This window comes from Manis pentadactyla, chromosome 11 (assembly GCF_030020395.1).
Source record: "Manis pentadactyla isolate mManPen7 chromosome 11, mManPen7.hap1, whole genome shotgun sequence".
Classification (NCBI taxonomy): Eukaryota; Metazoa; Chordata; class Mammalia; order Pholidota; family Manidae; genus Manis; species Manis pentadactyla.
Genome location: NC_080029.1, coordinates 94,792,558 through 94,816,249, shown reverse-complemented (window position 1 = coordinate 94,816,249; position 23,692 = coordinate 94,792,558). Strand labels below are relative to the sequence as shown.

General features: G+C 41.1%; 1 long non-coding RNA gene across 2 annotated transcripts in view; it reads right to left on the bottom strand.

Moving 5' to 3' along the window:
- Positions 1-23,692, bottom strand: part of LOC118922541 (uncharacterized) — a 48,795-nt gene that overhangs the window by 1,466 nt on the left and 23,637 nt on the right. For both annotated transcript variants that reach the window (XR_008992599.1, XR_005028807.2), the window contains 2 exons: positions 3,914-3,986; positions 49-202 (listed from right to left, as the gene is read on the bottom strand). This is a non-coding gene — a long non-coding RNA (uncharacterized LOC118922541). The remainder of the gene's footprint in view (positions 1-48; positions 203-3,913; positions 3,987-23,692) is intronic.

Genomic DNA, 23,692 nt, shown 5'->3' with positions numbered 1-23,692 from the left:
AGCCCCACAAGCCCACACAAAACAGCCATCTACCCTGTGACAAGATACCTTTGGATTCCTGGTTCAGAGAAAGAGCAACTTTTGCAGCTTGGAGCATCCGAGAACTTTAGCGAATCCTAAAGTGATCCCGACCTCCACTGATGGGGAATCACACCACGTTGGCCTCTGCCACAGCGGCTGGAAGTGTGGCAGGTCACATTACCTGTGTGAAGAGGTGTGCCATTTGAATGAGCACGTGAATTAAGGGTCACAGGCTATAGTTTGGAAATGACTGAACTTTTCATATTTGCTGATTCAAATCCATAGATTGATTGATTTACAATTTGTTGATTTTAAACTCTTTGCCTTGTGAATTTTTGTCTCTGTGTTTGTGTTTTGTGTGTGAGGTTTAAAGCACTAGGACTCCTGAAGAAAAGGACCAGTGCAGAATTAGGTGAATTCTGAGTGTCAAGAATTGCTTAACAGGCTGACATGGATGTAAACTGTAGGATCATCTGCAAAACCACATTCTCTTTGGGGAAAGGAGGACCACAGTGTTGTTTTTCCCAATATACAAAATATGAATCAGGGGCAAACCAATTCATTCCAGCAGAAATGGCACACATAGGTAACAACTCTGGAACCGCTGGCTCTCCACTCACATCTTTCCAAACCCCCAGTTGGGGCCACTTAGCCCTTCCTTGGGCACTGGGGCTAATCCTGTGGTCAGGACCCCTGAGGCTCAGATACTCACATCTGTAGAGCCCAGGGGGCACTCCTGCCCCAACCTTGTAGCCCAGACCAGTGCCAGGACACCTTCTGGCCTTGCTTCTGACAACAAAAACCTGCCTTATCTGCCAGTGAGCACACTGTCCCCAAAACTCCTGAATCCTTGCCTTCATCTCCTCTACTTCCTCTGGGAGCTGGAACCAGCTTTGCTTGGCCCCCAGAAACCAGTGTCCTGTCCTTTAAGCCTACCGCCAATAATGAGGTCAGACTCTGACAGTCAGCCTGGATGTCTGCCATGACCTTCCTAAGGTCCCCCGGGCCACCAGCCAGGACAGCCCCAGGTTGCCTCTGCTGAGACTCCCCAGTGTCCATTTCTACCCCTTTCCTCCAGACCTTCCCCTCCCCGCTGGGTCTCCCAGCCTCCAGGGCCAGCCCAGTCTCACAATGACATCCCAGATCTGATAATCAGGCATTTAGCTTTTCCCTCTGCTCCATACAACGAGCCTGACTGACAGCTTTTCGGGGATTTCTGACTTCCCCAGCTGCTAATACTTCTCCTCACCCAGCTCTGTATTTCCCTGCTCAAATTAATCTAGGCAGGAGCTGATTTGGCTTGTAACATGAGGTTAATTACAGAAGTGATAACATTTCTAAATAGGAATGAGCTCCTCAATTTTAAAAATCGCAATTAAAATAAAACCAGAAAGAAATCATTTTTGGTTACGAACTACATCCCAGTTCCTGACTCTTGTGAGCACTTCTGCCAATAAAACTTGTCCTTTGTAGCAGGGCCAACTTCATGGACATACAACCTAAGCAGTCACACAGGGCTCTGCAACCTGGAAGGGTGCTGCACTTGGTTTAATGCTTTCCCATTCCTGCCTAGAAATTCTTTTTTTTTTTTTTCATTTTTTTCAATTGAGATACATACAATAAAATATACAAATTGTAGTGCACAGCTTGATGAATTCTGACATGTGTATATACTCATGTATCCATTGCCCAGATAGAGATAGCAAACATTCTCACTAATTATTCCCCCTCACCAGTTCACCCATCCCTGCCACCAAATGCCTAGAAATTCTTAATTTTATTTTTGAACTCATGTTGTAAGTGAAGCCCAATGGAACAATGGAGAATGCACATGGCAGAGATAATGTGCTCAGTATGCATATTCCCTGTATCTCCTTGCTGCCCCCTAAGCATAGAGCTTTCTCAATGCCCCATAAGCATAGAATTTGGGTGGATCCACTATGTGTCAGTGAGACTCAAACTGAGTACAAGGTACATGTTACATCTACAACTGGATATCTGGGGGTGCTGACAACCCCAAGAGGCCACACTGTCCATTCAAACCATAACTCACTTTGAACAGAAAGAAAACAATGGTGTACTAAAAAACAGGAACTACCAAGGAGCCCTATTGCATCCTTTCCTACTTGTGTTACTTGCATTCCTGCCAGTCACTTCCAACCACTTACACTGAAAATGATGACACAAAAGAAAAGGAAAAGATAGGGCAACCCCTGGTCCCCTTACCCTCAGTCCTCCTTACTCCTCACTAAGCAAAGGTAGAGAAAGTTGGCAGAAATGAGCACATATCAAGAAGTAAAATTAAACCAGTTGAGTTGGTTTTGCACAGTGTTTCCATTGTTCTGGTCTGAACAAAATGCATATGCATATATTTTGCATGAAATGCAAATTGTGTGGTTTTGTGAGCCTATATGAGTTGAACACTCTTATGTTGGCATTTAAAACTGGCGTCAATATTAAGCCAAATGGAAAAATCTGTAAATAATCTCAAATTTCAACTTGACTTTACTTAGACATTAAATAGCAAAAATAATCATCATAAAAAATTATCAAAAAAATTGATTTTAAAATCACCATAGCAAGTGTGAGAGACCATGGGATAAAGGAAAAAGTTTTATAATTTCAGTGGGTATTTTTAATCCCCATCACTTATTTTGCCCATCTTCCACTACCCCCCACCCACTCATGGCAGTTACCAGTTAGTTCTCCATGTTTATGAGTCTATTTCTGTTTTGTTTGCTTCCTTGGTTTGTATAATTTAGTACTTTTCACATCCCTTTTTCCTGTTTTCTGAACAAAGGGTCCCTATTTTCATTCTGTGCCAGGTCCCACAAATTATATGGCTGGAAGCAGCCTAATTTGGCACACAGGGAGGAATCTCCTTGTGCAACCCAGGCTGGTGGGAGGACGGTGAGGGGGGCCTGCTTCTCCCAGCCTGTGTGTTCATCTCTGTGTTTACATGTTCCTTCTGGGGCTCCTCTGGGGTGCTAGGACTCCTCTGCCCCACGGGGAGTTCCAGCTTGGACCTGACAGACTGACCTGGAGCCCACCATGGCTGACACTAATACGCCATAATTTTGGCCACTGCATCCTAACTCTCAGGCCAGCGACTCCCGAGGCCTGAGCCCCTTACCGCCTCACCATCTCTGCTCTCCGGGATATTCCTGCTTCCACATCCTCCACTTTGTCAACCTCACTCTGCAGCTCTGCCTTCCCCAACAGTCCTGTCTCCTCACTGGGGTCCTCTGTCAAAGCAGCAGAGCCAGTTCTTGGCTCCATGAGGCCCCTTTATTAGTTCAACTCCTCTCCTGAGATCCTGTCCCTAGGTATCTGCCACTTGGAACTGCCTGGCTCTCTATCAAAGTGCTGACCCCTCAGATGATGAGACCGTGGGGGACAGGAGACAGTGCTGGCTGGGGCCGGTCACCATGACAGAGAGAGAGGAGCCCTGCACCATGAAAGCAGCCTCATAGCTCTCTTAAATGTTACTCAGTCGTCTCAGAACCAAAGTCAAATCATTCAAGACAGCTTACATCAGAGGGTCTCACCTCCATTCATGAGAACCACCTAAGGAGATTTTAATAAGAACTGATGCTGGGTCACATCCTGAGTTCTAGGTGAATTGTCTTGGGTCAGGCCAACACTGATACTTTTTACACTTCCCCAAAGGACCACCATGGGTGGGGTGGGGGAGTGGAAGATGGGCAAAATAGGTGATGAGGATTAAAAAAACCACTGAAAATATAAAACTTTTTCCTTTATCCCATGGTCTCTCACACTTACTATGGTGCCATAAGTGATTCACAGCCAATGCAGAAATCTACCTATAACACAAATTGCTGAGCTGGGCCTAAGATGCAGAGTTAAGAATGGACAGGATTAACAGGGTTACCTTGAGATCACTGCCTGGTTTCACCTGCATGGCTCCAGTTGAATCACTTATGGCACTGAACACTGCTTTTATCCTGTGAAAAACAGAAATAATTTGATACAATCCTGCCACTGATGCTGTTAAAGTAAGATTAGAACAGTAATACATTCCTCACACTTGCCTAGCAATTTATCTCTAGAGCTCTCCCACAGTGACCAGACCTCACAATCATCAGGCACCCATTGGAGAACGCGTGGTGCTACAGACTGAACGTTTGTGTCTCCCGCACCCCATTCACATGTTGAAACCCGATCCCCAGTGGGACGGTAGTTGTGGGTGGGACTTTGGGAGGTGATTAGGTCACGAGGGCTCCACACTCATAAAAAAGACTCGAGGGCGCTCTCCCGCCCTTTCTGCCCTGAGGTTACAGTGGAAAGACCACTGCCTACGACCCAAGAATCAGGCCACACCAGACACCCAGGGTGCTGATACCTTGACCTCGTACTTCCGAGTCTCCAGAACTGTGAGAAATGAATTTCCGTTGTTTATAAGCCCATCTTCAGTGGATGACCTGCCCCACCCTGGTCTTTAACTTACAACGTCCTGTTCAAGAACTTAAGGAGACTAGTCATGAAAGCGTAGTGCCTTCTACCTTGTTACTGGGTTTCCACTTTTTTCTTCTTTTTCTCTTTCTCCTTCCCCTACTTTTCCCTTCAGCTTTCTTTCCCTCCTTTTTCCTCTTCCCTCATTCACATTAGAAGAAGTGCAGCTAGCTAGTCGAAGTTGTTGGCTGATTCCACTATTAAGTGAGTGCAGAAAGTGACCAGCCGGCCCTCTCCTGCGGCCCCCCCATCACCCAGGCTTCTCATGAGTCATGAGGAGCCACGTTCCACACAACACAGAAGTGTCCCCATGGCACCTATTATTTCCTGTCTCTTTCTTTCATAAGTATAATTGGCTTCCAGCCTACTTACAATATCCCATTTGAAATCTAGAGAAAGTCTTCCCACTTCTTTCCCTTCCTTTCTTATGAACCTTGTGTCTTTGAAAGGTAGGCAGTTTTCCCCAATGTCCTCACAGGTCCCCTTTGTGTGGCCATCACATGGATAGCTGAGGAGCCTGGCTCTCCCCCAGCCCCCCAGACTTTAATAAAACCGAAGTTGTAACTCCAGAGGGAATATACCAGGGCAAAATACCTCTAAAACTGAAATCAGTCAAAGGGAGAAAGAAAGTCAAGAAGCCCGTTTATTTCTTACAAGCAGTCTTCCCATCTCTTTCCTGACTAGGCTGTAGCAGAAGAGAGCTAATACTCCCCACAACTTCTCAGGTTCAGATAAGCCCTGGTCACCCACTTAATTACCCATTTATATGGAGATTGACTACTTCTCTCCACCCCTTGGAAACACCTGTTGACATGGAGATGCACTAAGGTTAGGCAAGAGATTCTGGAAATACTGCAATTTTACCCACAAAGTAAGTATATATTTTGTGGGTAAAATTGCATTAAGTAATTGGTGAGACACCAATTACATTAAGTAATTGGTGAGACACCTTAAGATAATTGTAGTCACCAAGGAAAATAAAATACTTAATTCTATCAGGATCCACTTTTTTTTTTAATACGCTTTGTTTTTTAGAGCAGTTAGGTTCACAGCAAAATTAAGTGAAAGGCTTAATTAAACAGAGTTCCCTTAAACCCTCTGCCCACACATACAAGAGACTCTCCCACTATCAACATCCCACACCAGATTGGTACATTTGTATCAACTGAGGAACCCTACCCTGACACATCATTATCACCTGAAGTCCATAGTTTGCATTACAATCCCCTTTTGTGTTTATACAGTCTATAAGTTTGGCAAATACATAATGGCTCCTATACACTGTAGGAGCCGAGGGCAGGCTGCCCCAAGATGTCCCACTCTGGCATGCAGATCATGTCAAACAGAAAACAATCAAGGCCCAAAAGACCAAGAAACTTTAACCTTCTCCCTAACTGCCTAAAAGAATTTAGACAGAGGGCCTGCAGCCAGAAAGAGAGCTATCACAGATAACTATATTACAACATGACCTAGGGGTGGTAGGCAGGAATTTAGCAAAATCTGTTTGTGAAAATTCCTCTCTATGTATGTCCCACTGTTCACTGTTTCTTTGTGGCCCAGCAAACATCTGTTTACCAAACATTTACTCTTTCATGTTCCTGTGAATTGGCTTTCTTTCCCTTTGAAGTTCCAGACCATGCCCCTTCTCCTTAATTCAGGATGACATCAATACTTCATTGTCCCTGTCTGTGTAATCTCCTGTCTGTATGGATTCCTCAGTAAATACATGATTAAATTTTATTTTCTTCTGTTACTCTGTCTCGTGTTGACTTGATTCTTAGACCAGTCAGAAGAACCTTGAAGAGAAGAACATTTTTCCTTCCCAATACCACTATTACAGAATCCCACAGAATAGAATAGTTTCACTATCCTAAAAATCCTCTATGCTCCCCCTACTCACCCTTCCTTCCTGCTAATCCCTGGCAACCAGAGATCTTCTCCCCAAGTTTTGCCTTTTCTAGAAGGTCATAGAGTTGGAATCATATGGCATGCATACCTTTCAGATTGGTTTCTTTCATTTATTATATATGCGCTTAAGTTTCCTCCACATATTTTCATGCCCTTCTAGTTCATTTTTCTTAAGCACTAAATAATTTTCCATTATCTAGATGTACGACAGTTTATTCATTCTCCTACCAAAGGACATCCTGGTTGCTTCCTAGATGCTTTCACTGTATCGTACAAATTTTGATAAGTTGTGTTTTCATTTAGTTCAAAACATTTTTTTTACTAGCTGTATAAGTTTAATAAGTTAAATGTGAAACAAAGTACCAAAAATTAGTGTGTGTTATGTACCATGTATCTGACACAAGTTTTAATGCAAATATTTCCTCTCTTTACATGAACCATTAAACTTTCTTAAGACTGAGCAAGTCTTGAAAAGGAGGCTGAAAACGGAACCAATTCAAGTAAGGAACAATTTTCTGTGCCAAGACTATCACTCCTTACTGATCTTTATGATTTGTCACACTGAATCAGTCCAGATAAAAGTGGATATATCTAAACCTTACTGATGAACAAAGTTTAAACTTAAGTTGAGCTCCCCACTTCAAATAATTAATCTAGAAACAGTACATAGGATGGCTTAGGAGGAGAATCTTTGAAACTGACAATTGAACAACATAGTTTATCTCGAATACTTTTCTAAAGATTTGGGTATAAATTATAAATAGAATTGACTAAGTGGTGGAGGTGGTGATAGAAGGTAGAAACCAAGAATTTGAGACGGTGACTTAAGGTAACTGTATTACCCATAGTAGAGTTTTACCAGCTTTCCTTAAATGATTCTAAAATTTATGGGTGGATAGGATCATGATGTTGAGTAGGAGTATAGTTTAGAGCACAAAGGTGTTTTTAAACTCCGATAGCATATTTTATCTCCATCAAGTATACTTAATATTCATCATTTTGTACATTTTTCCCTTCATATGCCTTCCCTTTTTCTTAACACTTATAGTTTTTTAGATCTATTACATAATACATCTCACAAATTATCTTTTTTTTTTTTGAGAGGGCATCTCTCATATTTATTGATCAAATGGTTGTTAACAACAATAAAATTCTGTATAGGGGACTCAATGCACAATCATTAATCAACCCCAAGCCTAATTCTCAACAGTCTCCAATCTTCTGAAGAATAACGAACAAGTTCTTACATGGTGAACAAATTCTTACATAGTGAATAAGTTCTTACATGGTGAAGAGTGCAAGGACAGTCATCACAGAAACTTTCGGTTTTGATCACTCATTATGAACTATAAACAATCAGGTCAAATATGAATATTCGTTTGATTTTTTATACTTGATTTACATGTGAATCCCACATTTCTCCCTTATTATTATTTTTTTTTAATAAAATGCTGAAGTGGTAGGTAGATGCAAGATAAAGGTAGAAAACATAGTTTAGTGCTGTAAGAGGGCAAATGTAGATGATCAGGTGGCTGCCTATAGACTAAGTGTTAATCCAAGCTAGACAAGGGCAACAAAACATCCACGGATGCAGATTTCTCTCAAAACAGGGGGGATGAGGTTCTAAGCCTCACCTCTGTTGATCCCCAATTTCTCACCTGATGGCCCCCCTGCGACTGTGCCTGTCTTAGGTTGTTCCTCCCTTGAGGAATATTACCCCTCTCTGGCTAACCAGTCATCTTCCGGGGCTATACAGGGAAATGTAAAGTTGGTAAGTGAGAGAGAAGCAATATTGTTTGAAAAGGTTAGCTTTTTACTTCTTTGCAGATTTTTGCCCTGTGGCTTCTATGCCCAGCATTTGTCTTGAGGTATCTTTACCACTTGGAAGAATTATGATACTCGGTAATTTCTATATGAGACACGAATTCTACTTAAGGGTTGTAATTAGGAAGGAAGAAGAAAAGCTATAGAAGTAGCAGACGGAAGAAAACATGGGAAGACTGATTATTTCTTTGACATATCTTCTTGTAGAGTAACATAAGCATGTATAGGTTTTAAACTACTAATTAAATTACATACACACTTTAACATAATAGGAATACAGCTACATAACCAAAGCAGACCTACAATTACCAGCCATCTCCAGTGAAACCAAAAAAACCAGTTAGGCACCCTAGGCATTTGTGAAAACTTATCAATGATATGATGGATATTGTCTAACTGAATTTGAATACTTTGAGAAAAATCAGACAAATTAAAACAACACATTCCTGGGAACTTTTCATATCCCATATGTTCTTTTAACAGTAGATAGTCTATAGTCGCAAGATTTTGGAGCACTGCAACTTGGACTTCTCCTAATTCTTGGTTGAGTTCCGACAGTATGGATCCAGTCAAATTTGTTGTTTTACTGTATGCACAGGCCAGCTTAGATATCTCCTTCTTCATTCCAATGGCAAGTCCAGGAACCGGTGGGATGAGTGCATCTACAACTGCAACAGCGCTAGGATCTTGTTGAAGTTTTTTGATGATCATCTTCTGGAATGACTCTTCCAGAGAATGTTGATGTTGGAAGTTCTTCTTCATATCGTATCTTAATTTGTTTTCTGGGTAGCCAAATTAGGCTTTGATCCTCTGTATAAACACAAACAAACCCTTTGCCCACACTTTGATATGCCCTTTATACCATTGTGAAGAACTTATTGGAGATCACGACACAGGAATTGCTTTTTTTTTTTTAAGAGAAAGGAATATGATCAGAAAAGTGTATTTCCATAGCTGATCATCTGACACCCTTTAAATGATCAAAATTAAGGATATTTAAGGCATTCATTAATTGTTGATTTACAGTTAGTTTTATCCTATCAGGGAGTAATCCTCCTTTTCTTACTTTTTTTTTTGTTATCATTAATCTAAAATTACATGAAGAATATTATGTTTACTAGACTCTCCCCTATACCAGGTACCCCCACAAACCCCTTTACAGTCACTGTCCATCAGCATAGCAAAATGTTGTAGAATCACTTCTTGTCTTCTCTGTGTTGTACAGCGCTCCCATTTCTCCCAACCACCCATTATGCATGCTAATCATAATATCCCCTTTCTTCTTGCCCCCCCTTATCCCTCCCTACCCACCCATCCTCCCCAGTCCCTTTCCCTTTGGTATCTGTTAGTCCTTTCTTGGGTTCTGTGATTCTGCTGCTGTTTTGTTCCTTAAGTTTTTCCTTTGTTCTTATACTCCACAGATGAGTGAAATCATTTGGTATTTCTCTTTCTCCGCTTGGCTTATTTCACTGAGCATAATACCCTCTAGCTCCATCCATGTTGTTGCAAATGGTAGGATTTGTTTTCTTCTTATGGCTGAGTAATATTCCATTGTGTATATGTACCACATCTTCTTTATCCATTCATCTACTGATGGACACTTAGGTTGCTTCCAATTCTTGGCTATTGTAAATAGTGCTGCGATAAACATAGGGGTGCATCTGTCTTTTTCAAACTGGAGTGCTGCATTCTTAGGGTAAATTCCTAGGAGTGGAATTCCTGGGTCAAATGGTAAGTCTATTTCAAGCATTTTGAGGAACCTCCATACTGCTATCCACAATGGTTGAACTAATTTACATTCCCACCAGCACTGTAGGAGGGTTCCCCTTTCTCCACAACCTCGCCAATATTTGTTGTTGTTTGTCTTTTGGATGGTAGCCATCCTTACTGGTGTGACGTGATACCTCATTGTGGTTTTAACTTGCATTTCTCTGATAATTAGTGATGTGGAGCATCTTTTCATGTGTCTGTTGACCATCTGTATTTCTTTTTTGGAGAACTGTCTGTTCAGTTCCTCTGCCCATTTTTTAATTGGATTATTTGTTTTTTGTTTGTTGAGGTGGGTGAGCTCTTTTTATATTTTGGACGTCAAGCCTTTATCGGATCTGTCATTTACAAATATATTCTCCCATGCTGTAGGGTACCTTTTTTGTTCTATTGATGGTGTCTTTTGCTGTACAGAAGCTTTTCAGCTTAATATAGTCCCACTTGTTCATTTTTGCTGTTGTTTTCCTTGCCCAGGGAGATATGTTCAAGAAGAGGTCACTCATGTTTATGTCTAAGAGGTTTTTGCCTATGTTTTTTTCTAAGAGTTTTATGGTTTTATGACTTACATGCAGGTCTTTGATCCATTTTGAATTTACTTTTGTGTATGGGGTTAGACAATGGCCCAGTTTCATTCTCCTACATGTAGCTGTCCAGTTTTGCCAGCACCATCTGTTGAAGAGACTGTCATTTCACCATTGTATGTCCATGGCTCCTTTATCAAATATTAATTGACCATATATGTTTGGGTTAATGTCTGGAGTCTCTAGTCTGTTCCACTGGTCTGTGGCTCTGTTCTTGTGCCAGTACCAAATTGTCTTGATTACTATGGCTTTGTAGTAGAGCTTGAAGTTGGGGAGTGAGATCCCCCCTACTTTATTCTTCTTTCTCAGGATTGCTTTGGCTATTCGGGGTCTTTGGTGTTTCCATACGAATTTTTGAACTATTTGTTCCAGTTCGTTGAAGAATGTTGCTGGTAATTTGATAGGGATTGCATCAAATCTGTATATTGCTTTGGGCAGGATGGCCATTTTGATGATATTAATTCTTCCTAGCCACGAGCATGGGATGAGTTTCCATTTTTTAGTGTCCCCTTTAATTTCTCTTAAGAGTGACTTGTAGTTTTCAAGGTATAGGTCTTTCACTTCTTTGGTTAGGTTTATTCCTAGGTATTTTATTCTTTTTGATGCAATTGTGAATGGAGTTGTTTTCCTGATTCCTCTTTCTATTAGTTCATTGTTAGTGTATAGGAAAGCCACAGATTTCTGTGTGTTAATTTTGTATCCTGCAACTTTGCTGTATTCCAAGATCAGTTCTAGTACTTTTGGAGTGGAGTCTTCGGGGTTTTTTATGTACAATATCATGTAATCTGCAAATAGTGACAGTTTGACTTCTTCTTTACCAATCTGGATTCCTTGTATTTCTTTGTTTTGTCTGATTGCCGTGGCTAGGACCTCCAGTACTATGTTAAATAACAGTGGGGAGAGTGGGCATCCCTGTCTTGTTCCTGATCTCAGAGGAAAAGCTTTCAGCTTCTCGCTGTTCAGTATAATGTTGGCTGTGGGTTTATCATATATGGCCTTTATTATGTTGAGGTACTTGCCCTCTATTCCCATTTTGCTAAGAGTTTTTATCATGAATGGATGTTGAATTTTGTCAAATGCTTTTTCAGCATCTATGGAGATGATCATGTGGTTTTTGTCTTTCATTTTGTTGATGTGGTGGATGACGTTGATGGATTTTCGAATGTTGTACCATCCTTGCATCCCTGGGATGAATCCCACTTGGTCATGGTGTATGATCCTTTTGATATATTTTTGAATTCGCTTTGCTAATATTTTATTGAGTATTTTTGCATCTACATTCATCAGGGATATTGGTCTGTAATTTTCTTTTTTGGTGGGGTCTTTGCCTGGTTTTGGTATTAGGGTGATGTTGGCTTCATAGAATGAGTTTGGGAGTATTCCCTCCTCTTCTATTTTTGGGAAAACTTTAAGGGGAATGGGTATTATGTCTTGTCTCTGTTTCTGATAAAATTCCGAGGTAAATCCGTCCACCCCGGGGGTTTTGTTCTTGGGTTTTTGATTACCGTTTCAATTCCTTTGCTCGTAATTGGTTTGTTTAACTTTTGTGTTTCTTCCTTGGTCAGTCTTGGAAGGTTGTATTTTTCTAGGAAGTTGTCCATTTCTTCTAGGTTTTCCAGCTTGTTGGCATATAGGTTTTCATAGTAGTCTTTAATAATTCTTTGTATTTCTGTGGAGTCTGTCGTGATTTTTCTGTTCTCATTTCTGATTCTGTTTATTTGTGTTGATTCTCTTTTTCTCTTAATAAGTTTGGCTAGAGGCTTATCTATTTTGTTTATTTTCTCAAAGAAACAGGTCTTGGTTTCATTGATTTTTGCTATTGTTTTATTCTTCTCAATTTTGTTTATTTCTTCTCTGATCTTTATTATGTCCCTCCTTCTGCTGACTTTAGGCCTCATTTGTTCTTCTTTTTCCACTTTCGATAATTGTGATGTTAGACTATTCATTTGGGATTGTTCTTCATTCTTCAAGTGTGCCTGGATCGCTATATACTTGCCTCTTAAGACTGCTTTCACTGCGTCCCACAGAAGTTGGGTCTTTGTGTTATTTTTTTTGTCATTTGTTTCCATATATTCCTTGATCTCTATTTTAATTTGTTCATTGATCCACTGATTATTTAGGGGCATGTAGTTAAGCCTCCATGTGTTTGTGAGCCTTTTTGTTTTCTTTGTAGAATTTATTTCTAGTTTTATACCGTTGTGGTCTGAAAAGTTGGTTGGTAGAATTTCAATATTTTGGGATTTACTGAGGCTCTTTTTGTGGCCTAGTATGTGGTCTATTCTGGAGAATGTTCCATGTGCACTTGAGAAGAATGTATATCCTGTTGCTTTTGGATGTAGAGTTCTATAGATGTCTATTAGGTCCATCTGTTCTACTGTGTTGTTCAGTGTCTCCGTGTCCTTACTTATTTTCTGCCTGGTGGATCTATCCTTTGGGGTGAGTGGTGTGTTGAAGTCTCCTAAAATGAATGCATTACAGTTCTTTAGTTCTGTTAGTATTTGTTTCACATATGCTGGTGCTCCTGTATTGGGTGCATATATATTTAGAATGGTTATATCCTCTTGTTGGACTGAGCCCTTTATCATTATGTAGTGTCCTTCTTTATCTCTTGTTACTTTCTTTATTTTGAAGTCTATTTTGTCTGATATTAGTACTGCAACCCCTGCTTTCTTCTCTCTGTTGTTTGCCTGAAATATGTTTTTCCATCCCTTGACTTTTAGTCTGTGCATGTCTTTGGGTTTGAGGTGAGTTTCTTGTAAGCAGCATATAGATGGGTCTTGCTTTTTTATCCATTCTATTACTCTGTGTCTTTTGATTGGTGCATTAAGTCCATTTACATTTAGGGTGACTATTGAAAGATATGTCTTATTGCCATTGCAGGCTTTACATTCGTGGTTACCAAAGGTTCAAGATTAGCCTTTTAGTATCTTACTGCCTAACTTAGCTCGCTTATTGAGCTGTTATATACACTGTCTGGAGATTCTTTTCTTCTCTCCCTTCTTATTCCTCCTCCTCCATTCTTCATATGTTGGGTGTTTTGTTCTGTGCTCTTTTTAGGAGTGCTCCCATCTAGAGCAGTCCCTGTAAGATGCCCTGTAGAGGTGGTTTGTGGGAGGCAAATTCCCTCAACTTTTGCTTGTCTGGGAATTGTTTAATCCCTCCTTCATATTTAAATGATAATCGTGCTGGATACAGTATCCTTTGTTCAAGGCCCTTCTGTTTCATTGCATAAATATATCATGCCATTCTCTTCTGGCCTGTAAGGTTTCTGTCGAGAAGTCTGATGATAGCCTGATGGGTTCTCCTTTATAGGTGACCTTTCTCTCTCGAGCTGCCTTTAAAACTCTTTCCTTGTCCTTGATCTTTGCCATTTTAATTATTATGTGTCTTGGTGTTGTCCTCCTTGGGTCCTTTCTGTTGGGAGTTCTGTGTATTTCCATGGTCTGTTCAATTATTTCCTCCCCCAGTTTGGGGAAGTTTTCAGCAATTATTTCTTCAAAGACACTTTCTATCCCTTTTTCTCTCTCTTCTTCTCTGGTACCCCTATAATACGGATATTGTTCCTTTTGGATTGGTCACACAGTTCTCTTAATATTGTTTCATTCCTGGAGATCCTTTTGTCTCTCTCTATGTCAGCTTCCATGCGTTCCTGTTCTCTGATTTCAATTCCATCAATGGCCTCTTGCATTCTATCCATTCTGCTTATAAACCCTTCCAGAGTTTGTTTCATTTCTGCGATCTCCTTTCTGGCATCTGTGATCTCTTTCCGGACTTCATCCCATTTTTCTTGCGTATTTCTCTGCATCTCTGTCAGCATGTTTATGATTCTTATTTTGAATTCTTTGTCAGGAAGACTGGTTAGGTCTGTCTCCTTCTCTGGTGTTGTCTCTGTGATCTTTGTCTGCCTGTAGCTTTGCCTTTTCATGGTGATAGGAATAGTCTGCAGAGCTGGGACGAGTGACGGCTGGAAGGACTTCCTTTCTTGTTGGTTTGTGGCCCTCCTCTCCTGGGAGAACAGCGACCTCTAGTGGCTTGTGCTGCGCAGCTGCGCGCAGACAGGGTTTCTGCTTCCTGCCCGGCTGCTATGGAGTTTATCTCCACTGTTGCTGTGGGCGTGGCCTGGCTCGGGCAGCTGCTCCAAAGTGGTGGAGTCACGTTGGAGGGGGAGCGGCTGGGAGGCTATTTCTCTCTGTGAGGGGCCTCCGTGCTCCCTGCAGCCCAGGGGTTAGGGTGCCCAGAGATCCCCGGATTCCCTACCTCTGGACTAAGTGACCCGGGACGCTTCCGTCCAGTTTTGGGGTCCCTGTCCCTTTAAGACTTCCAAAAAGCACTTGCCAAAAAATAATTAATTAATTAATTAATTAATTTAAGAGGAAAAAAAAAGCTGCTTGCTTTTCTTTGTCCTAGGGCGCCAGCCTCAGGGAACCGCTCACGGGTCTTGCTGCCCTGTTTCCCTAGTATCCAGGACCCCACGCATGCACTGTGTCTGCGCTCTGGTCCGGATGGCTGGGGCTGTGTGTTCAGCAGTCCTGGGCTCCCTCTCCCTCCTGGCTCTGACTCCTCTCCTCCCGCCGGGAGCTGGGGTGAGGGGCACTCAGGTCCCGCTGGGCTGGGGCTTGTATCTTACCCCCTTCACGAGGCGCTGGATTCTCACAGGTGTGGATGTGGTCTGCATGTTGTCCTGTGTCCTCTGGTCTCTATTCTTGGAAGAGTTGTCTTTGTTTTATTTTCATTAATATATGTGGTTTTGGGAGGAGATTTCTGCTGCTCTACTCACGCCACCATCTTGGCTCCACTCCCAAAACATTTTTAAATTTATCCTGCAACGTTACTTAGAAATGTGTTACTTCATATTCAAGTATTTGGGGATTTTTCCAGCTGCCTTTCTGTTACTGATTTCTAGTTTAATGCCATACAAAGCAGACATTGTACAATATCTACTCTTTTAAACTTGCTAGTGTGTTTTATGGCCCAGGATGTGGCCTACTTTGGTGAATGTTCCAAGTGAACTTGAGAAGAATGTACATTGTGCTGTTATTGGGTGAAGTAGTCCACAAATGTCAGTTATATCCAGTTGACTTATGTCATTATTCATTTCTGCCTGCTAGATCTGCCCATTTCTGGTAGAGAGGTTTTGAAGTCTCCAACTATAATAGTGAATTCATCTATTTCCTCTTAAAGTTCTATTAGTTTTTGTCTCACATATTTTGACTCTCCATTGTTAGTTGCATACACTTTAAAGATTATTATGTCTTCTTGGAAAATTGATCCCTGTATCATTACACAATGTCCCCTTTATCCATGATAACTTTCCTTGCTCTGATGTCTGCTCTGTCATGGACCCACTCTTTAAAAAACAAAGCACCACAGCCTGACAAACAAGACCCACCCTTAGAACTGTCACCTGAGTAGCTTGCAAAGTCCTGTAATCACAGAGCATGACCAGAACATATGCATACCCCCATGGCATAGCACCAAGAGTTGGCTTCATTTTGTCAACCATAGATAGTTGTACATGATAAATATGTATGCTTAGATTTGAATCTGGTTGACCAATCCAATCAATTATTATTTGGGTGGCAAAAGCAAGGGTTTGGGGCTGTTTTTTACTTTGTGAAACATGATGTGTTCCTCACGGCATAGTCTTTAAGTTCCTCCTAAGGACAAAGGCTTACTACAGTGGGTGATGTGCTCCATCTGGGTATGTGACTATTCCTGAAACATACTGTTTGGTGAACAACTATGCACTTTGGAGTCACAAACAACTGTGTTGAATGACCTCAGACAGGCCTCAGTTCTCTCATCTGGAAAATGAGAGAGGAAGGGGAAGGGGGAAAATACAAAATTAAACTTCTTCAGAGTTTGTTATGAGGACTAAATGAGATACAGAATGTGAAGCACCTAACACAGCCTGTATTCAGTAAATGCTCAGAAATGTAAGGGAAGTATCTCCCTAATGCTGTTTGTTGATTAAAGTTGTTCATTGATTATAAAGTGAGAAATAGTTACTTAACAGTAGAAAAACCTGAGAAACACCACCTTAACCGAGAGATTCAACAATAAGGTCATCAATAATGAGAGAATCTGACATCAAGTGCCTCCTGATGTGGTACACTTCTACTATATACTTGCCAAAACTGCATAACTGAATCTAATTATGAAAAAATATCAGATAAATCCAAACTAAGGGGCATTCTACAAAATAACTGGCCTGTGTTCTTCAAAAATGTCAGTGTCATGAAAGACAATGAAAGGCTGAGGGACTGTCCCAGATTGAAGGACCAAAGAGACATGACAACTAAATGCAGTGCATGATCCTGTGTTGAATCCTGGGCCAGAGAAAACAACAGCTGTAAGAGACATTACATATTGCAGCACTTGGTGAAACTTGAATATGGGATGTGTATTAGATTATATATTACCACAATGCTAAATTTTCTGAATTTGACCACTGTACTGAATTATGTAAAAGAATATCCTCGTTCTTAGGAAATCCATGCTGAAATATTTAAAGGTAAAGGGGCATCATGTATGCAGCCTACTATCAAATGGTTCAGAAGTGACCACTTATATAGATAGGTAGATTGAGACAGAGAAAGAGAAAGTCAGTGTGGCAAAATACTAACATCAGGTGGATCTGGGTAAAGTATACACAGCTCTTTGCACAACTTTCTGTTCTTTGTGCTACAACTTTTCTGCAGGAAATATGACTGAAATTATTTCAAAATAAAAAAATTTTAATGGCAGGGAATTCTAATTGGAAAAAGAAATCAAGGTATACTGCTATTCTCTCAAAAGGGAGGAGGACCCCTTGGGGAAGGGCTTTCTAACCTCTGTGTAATCCTGTTCACAGAAACACTGTACCTGATCAGTCCCACCAAAGCAGTGCACTGAGATCTGTGCTGGTGAAGCTCTTCCTGGGGAACAGTGGCCTTCCAGGTACACACACACACACACACAGACACACACATGGATACATGCACACACTGTGCACACACATACACATACACACACAGACCCACAAACACACACATACAGAAACACATACACTAAGAGACATTCACAAACACACACACAAACATGAGCAAAAAGACAAACTGAATATAATTGGCAGTTGTACCTTAAGATCTGCTTCTCCTTGAATTCCAATTTATCAGTTTTATCTCAAATCTGCAGCCTTATAATATCATCCTAACTGTCCCCTATCTTTAGTCTTTACCTCTGCCAATTTATCCTTCATAGTATCTCCAGAATATCAGTAAAACAAAAATGTGATCACATTATTCACTTGCTTAAAAACCTCCAGTGCTCCCCAAATGCTAAACAAATCCCTTCTTCCTTAACTTTCCTCAAACCACCTCCACCATGAGGCAGCTGTGTGGAGAGTATAGATTTCTCCTGAAAGATTGGAGATAACAGGAGGAGCATTACATTCATCACAGAAAGCCATTTAAAATTGAAAAAGATTACCATTTATTTTTCTAGAAGCAGAATAATTCAACTCTTTTTTTCTTACCCAGAACTACCATGGAACACCCACAGGGTAACTGATTCAGGTTTTCTGTCCTTTATGCAGTGATTGTCACCTAGCTGTGCATCTGAATGACCTGGGGAGCTGGAACCACACCCCAAACCAAATTTGTAACTAGAAGTCCAGGGACAGGGACCGCCCACATCCACACACCCAACTAAATCCTATAAAACAAGGAAAACAACATAAAGATGCAGCCTCCCTCCAGAGCAAGCACCCAAGGGTCATGTGGTGTTATTTTCTGGCCCTATCAGCATCTGAGCAACCAGAGTTCTCTATTATCTGTCAGGCACCATGCTAGACCTTAGGAGACTTACAACGGGACCTCGGTGGATAATTGTAAGAGTTGTTCTTTTTCAAGTAGCATATATGGATTAGGCAGTTTATGTTTTACCTTATGAAACAAATCATAACAATCCTTGAATTATGTATTATCCCCGTTTTATAGATAATGAAACTGAGACTCTGGAGAATAAGCAATGTGCTCCAGGCTACATGCTAGTAAGTGATGATGCCAACATTCAAACTCAGATCCATCGAACTCCCAAGTCTTTGCTATTTCTACTCTCCTCTCCCATAATGTCTTATATTTGTTCAGTTGATAATCTCAAATAAGGCAAAATCTTTGATATCTCTTTTGTTACATAGTTCCCAATGCTTTCGAGCAATCAGCAACTTCTGGTTGTAGCTGGTATATTTCCTTAGAACTAACATCAGAAATGATCCTTGGATGTGGACACTGCTATGGATAATGTTGGTCGCCAAGGCTGAGTATCCCGGAGAATCATTCCTGTCCAAGCCTGCACCTCAAATAACTAAGCAAAGGAGAGGCTCTGGGATAGATCACTTCTAAATGTGCAGTCAGTATCAAAGAGCAAGGATGGTGAGTGTCCTAAAATGCCCAAAACCATGTGGGAAACCATGAGATCTCACACAGAACGTATAAGTGCTCCAAGTCTTAATGTTAGTTGTAAAATAAGTAAGCCATGCTTGATAGTCAAAGTAACCTATTAATGTTGGAAGCTTTGGAAAAATCATCATTCTCAATGTGCTTCAGATTCTTGTCTATAAACACTTTATCATCTCAGAACTCAAGCAACACAAGGCCACGGCAGATGCTGTGAAGGTTGTTGACTAACAGAATCTGGTGAGTGCTAAATGTAAAACAGTAAAGCTGTCCAAAGATTAATTCACACCTGTGGCAAACAATAACCTTGCACTAGAAAGTAGCTTATAGTTCTAAAAACACAAATGTAGGGAGGCAAGATGGAACACTCCACAACAGCCATCCAACAACCGCTCTTCAATGTAGGTGAGCGAGTGTGTCTACATTCATTATCCATTGCTGCATAACAAATTACCCCAATATTTAGCAGCTTAAAAAAATGCACACTTAGGATCTCACAGTATCTGTGGGTCAGGAATCCAGGAGTGGCTGAACTGGGCCCCTGACTCAGGGTCTCTCACAGGCTGCAGTCCCATCACAAGCTTCAACTCCCTGGCTCTCCCAGGTGTTGCCAGGATTCAGCTCCTCAAGGGCTGTAGGCCTCAGTTCCTCACTGACTGTTGACTGAAGCCCTCCATCAGTTATCTGCCATGTGGGCCTCTCCACAGGGCAGCTCACAGCATGGCAACTAGCCTCCCTCAGCGCCAGCAAGCAAGAGAGCCAGAAAGAGGAAGCAAGGCCAAAGCCAGAGTCTTTCTGTCACCTGATCTCAGTCGTGCCATCCCATCACTCTAGCTCATCTCTCATCATTCTCTTAGTCAGGAGCAAGTCACTAGGTCCAGGGGAGGCGATTGCATGTGGGCCTGCCCAGCAGGCAGGGCTCATTGGGAACCTACCAAGAAGCTGCCCACACCAGTGCCTTTGGACGCACACAAAGAAGCATTCAGATCAGGCCTAGAGTGACTCCCTCCCACTCTCACTCCATAAAAAGTGGCTCCCACTCAGCCCTAGACAATGCACAGGTACACCATGGGATGTATTCTGCAGGAGGTGGGTTTTTGTTTCTGTTGAAACACACACTTTTGTTTCACTTTGTAATATTCTATAATAATCTCCGCTTCATGCTAATAGAGTTGTAACTCTGGGGGAAAATACGTTCCCAGCCTGGGGCAAATAACCTTTGAAGCCAAAATCAGTCAAAGGGAGAAATAAAGTGGGAGAGACTTGTTTTTTGCTTACAAGCAGTCTTCTACTTCTGCTCATCCCGTCTCTCACTACCCAGCTGCAGAAGGACCCCACCAAAACTCTCCAGTCCAGATATGCTTTTTCCCTCTGCCCACCTTGTAATTACCTAGTGATACTGAGATGGACTACCTCTCTCCACCTCCTGGAAACACCTATTGATATGGAGATGCACTAAGGCCAGGTGAGAGATTCTGGAAATACTGCAATTTTACCCACAAGAGTAATACTACAAAACAGCATACACACATTTGGAGGGAGCGCACGCACACACACACACACACACACGCACAAAATGACAACTTTTCTCATTTTTTTAAATGTAGACCAAGTAAAATCCCTAAAGAATGAAATTGGTGAAAAAGAAAAGGTCCTTTAAATATCAAAGAGACCTGAACTCACATGTTGCCTTCAGCAGGGACAAACTGTCTGACCTCTGGCACATTACTTAGCCCTTCCTTACCTACCAGAAGGAAAAAAGGAAAGGAAAAGAAGATTCTAATCCAACTTCCTCAAAGGTTCCCATCCAGCTCCTTTGCAAAGCGAATTCTCACAAACCCTCCCTTTGGGGCCTGTGATGTTGTGACTTATAAGAATTATATATTTTTTCATTCAGATAACCAAAATGTTTTTCTCATATGTATTTGGCCTTCTTCCACAGTTCCTAGCTAACAGTTCCCCAAACCCTTGGAATTTCCTAAGTGCTGAAAGTGACAAACATGTCTCTTGCTATATTAATGAGATGTTCAGACCTCACCTAAGGATGGGGACTGGTTGCCAACCATGTAATTAGAGGATTGGAATTTTCAGTCCCTCACCCACCCACCCCAAGGAGGTGAGTGAGCACCTGGAGGTTGGATCAATCATCAATAGTCAGTGATTTAATCAATTGGTCCTGTGTAATGAAGCCTCCTAAAAACCCAAAAGGACAGGGGTTTGGAGAGCTGCCCAGAGGGTGAACATGTGGAGGCATGGAAATTCTTCCCCCACCCCAATACCTTTTCCTGTGCATTTCTTGCATCTGGCTGTTCCCTTTATAATGAACCAGTAATCTAGGAAGTAAAATCCTTCTCTGAGTTCTATGAGCCACTCTAGAAAATTAATTGAATCTGAGGAGGAAGACATAGTCACCTCTTATTTACAACCAGTCACTCAGAAGTACAGGTAACAAACTGGGCTTACAACTGGTATCTGAAGTTGAAGTGGGGGATACAGGCTGACAGTTCTGAAGCCTTAAACTGGGTAGATAGTGTCAAAATTGAGTTGAATTATAGGACAGCCAGCTGGTGTCCAAGAATTGCTTGGTGTTGTGTGGGAAACCCACACATTGGAAATTGGTCTCAGAACACCAAAGGAGGGCCCAAGGTCAATAAAGGTCATTTATCCTATTTTCACACACACCCAGAGCACCCAGGAACCCTTGTAGGCAGTCACTTTTGTCAGTGCATTTAAATTCCCACATTAGGCAAAGGGCTTTTTTTTAGCAAGGTTATAATTTTAATTGTATTGATGACTAAGCTGAAGCAAAGAGTGATTTAATACTTTGTCAGACTGCACAGTAGCAGAAGCCAGGCTACCGATAACCCCAAGAATTGTGCTGTGAAGTGTCAGGCCTCATAAATTGACAGTTAGGGGCAAATAATTCCAAATGTGGGCATAGAGCAATCTCATTATTAATCAATATATTTTTTAATGAAAGGTGTGTTCTAAAAAAACTGGTTCTTTTAAAATAATATATCATATATATCAGCACCACACCATTTAGCTTGCATGTAACTTCAGATAAGTTACCTGACTTTCTGACCCTTAGTTTGTTCATGGTAAATTGTGTGGAAGAAATAACTCTTTGGCAATTTGTTGTGAGTATTAAAGTAGATCAAATATCTAAGGTGCCTGTCATAATACCTGGTTAAAACACTGCATCTGTAATTATAGTATATTTTGTAATTATTTTTTATTAGAATTATTACTTCTCTTGACTGGCTCAGAAAGAAAAATTCATGTAATGTGTTCGAGGTCAGATGGTATTAAAGTTTGGGGTCAGAATGGACAGACTCTGAATAACTTCTCTGCTCAAATGAGCTATTCATTCAAGGACCAAAGGTAATGAAACATTTGGGAATGGTCCCCAGGAGCTTCCAAGGGCTAAGGAATATAGTACTAAGTGTGGGTTTCCCCTGCTGTCCAAAAGTAGAACATTCCTATGAAATCTTTTTTAAGCTGAAATAGCATAAAGTGAAAAAGCAATTACCATTTGTTTATATAGTTCTGAGCATTCCCAGACCCCAAAAATAGCCTCTCTTAGGCTTTGTGATAACTTAGAACACAACTTGCTAACGGATGCACAAAATAAATCAAGGTAAAGCAGATGCCCACAGACACAATTCAAAGCCAGGGTGACCTGATGCTGAGATGCTAGAGTAGTTTCTGGGGAAGGGGCTCGGCAGGGCCTCTCTTGATGCTTGGATGCACGCTGCCTCCTAATGAATGACTGCAAAACAAAAGCTAAATGCTATTTTGCCTTTTTTAATCAAAGTGAAAATCCTCTTAGGACTTTTTTCAGTTAGCAAAAACAGGTACCAACATAGGTGTTGTATAAAAGCGAAGTAGCATAAAGCAAACGTTCTAAAGGTGAGGGATACCTATATGGGGTTTTTTTAGAAACTGGAATTCTCCATTAGTATAGATTACCTTCATAACCTCTGCATTTCTCTAAATTCTCTAAGTCCTCTCTTTTTTTGTCACCAAACTCCTAGACACATATCTGATGTTTTCTCAGACAAGTTAATATAATTTCACATAATACTTAATAATTTTGTTCTCCTAATCTTTATATGTGATACCTTAGACTGTATCTCCAGGTCTTCCATATTATTTTTATTTTACGACAAGGAACCTTCTGGTAGTGAGTATGTGAAAGGTGTTTATAACAGTGCCTGGCACGGTTTTCACTGGGTGTTGGTATTAGTGTGGCCAGATCAAAGAAAACTAGTTAATACTTACTGAGAATTAACTCTACACCAGGCACTGTCAGCCAAAAGGCTTTTTTGCTGGGGCCAAATTATCCAGGATCAGTGCATTTACCAGGACATTTTTATGCCATTTAATTGGTGTTCAAATTGATGGTCCAGATTCCTTGTCCCTCACACACACAGATGCTGGCTGGTGCCTGAAACACTGAGACAGTCCTGTGAAGGGTGAAATTTGGAAAAGCTCTTGCAATCTCATCATTCCCATCAGTCTCACATGTAAAATTTGACAGCTGACAATTTTACACATCCAACCAGAAACAAATAATCACCGTTAAGCATCACTGATAGGCCACCCACCAAGCAGATGTGTGAGAATTCATGTCGTAATTACCTCCAGAAGAGCTGCCAACAGCTTTTGCCCCAGAAA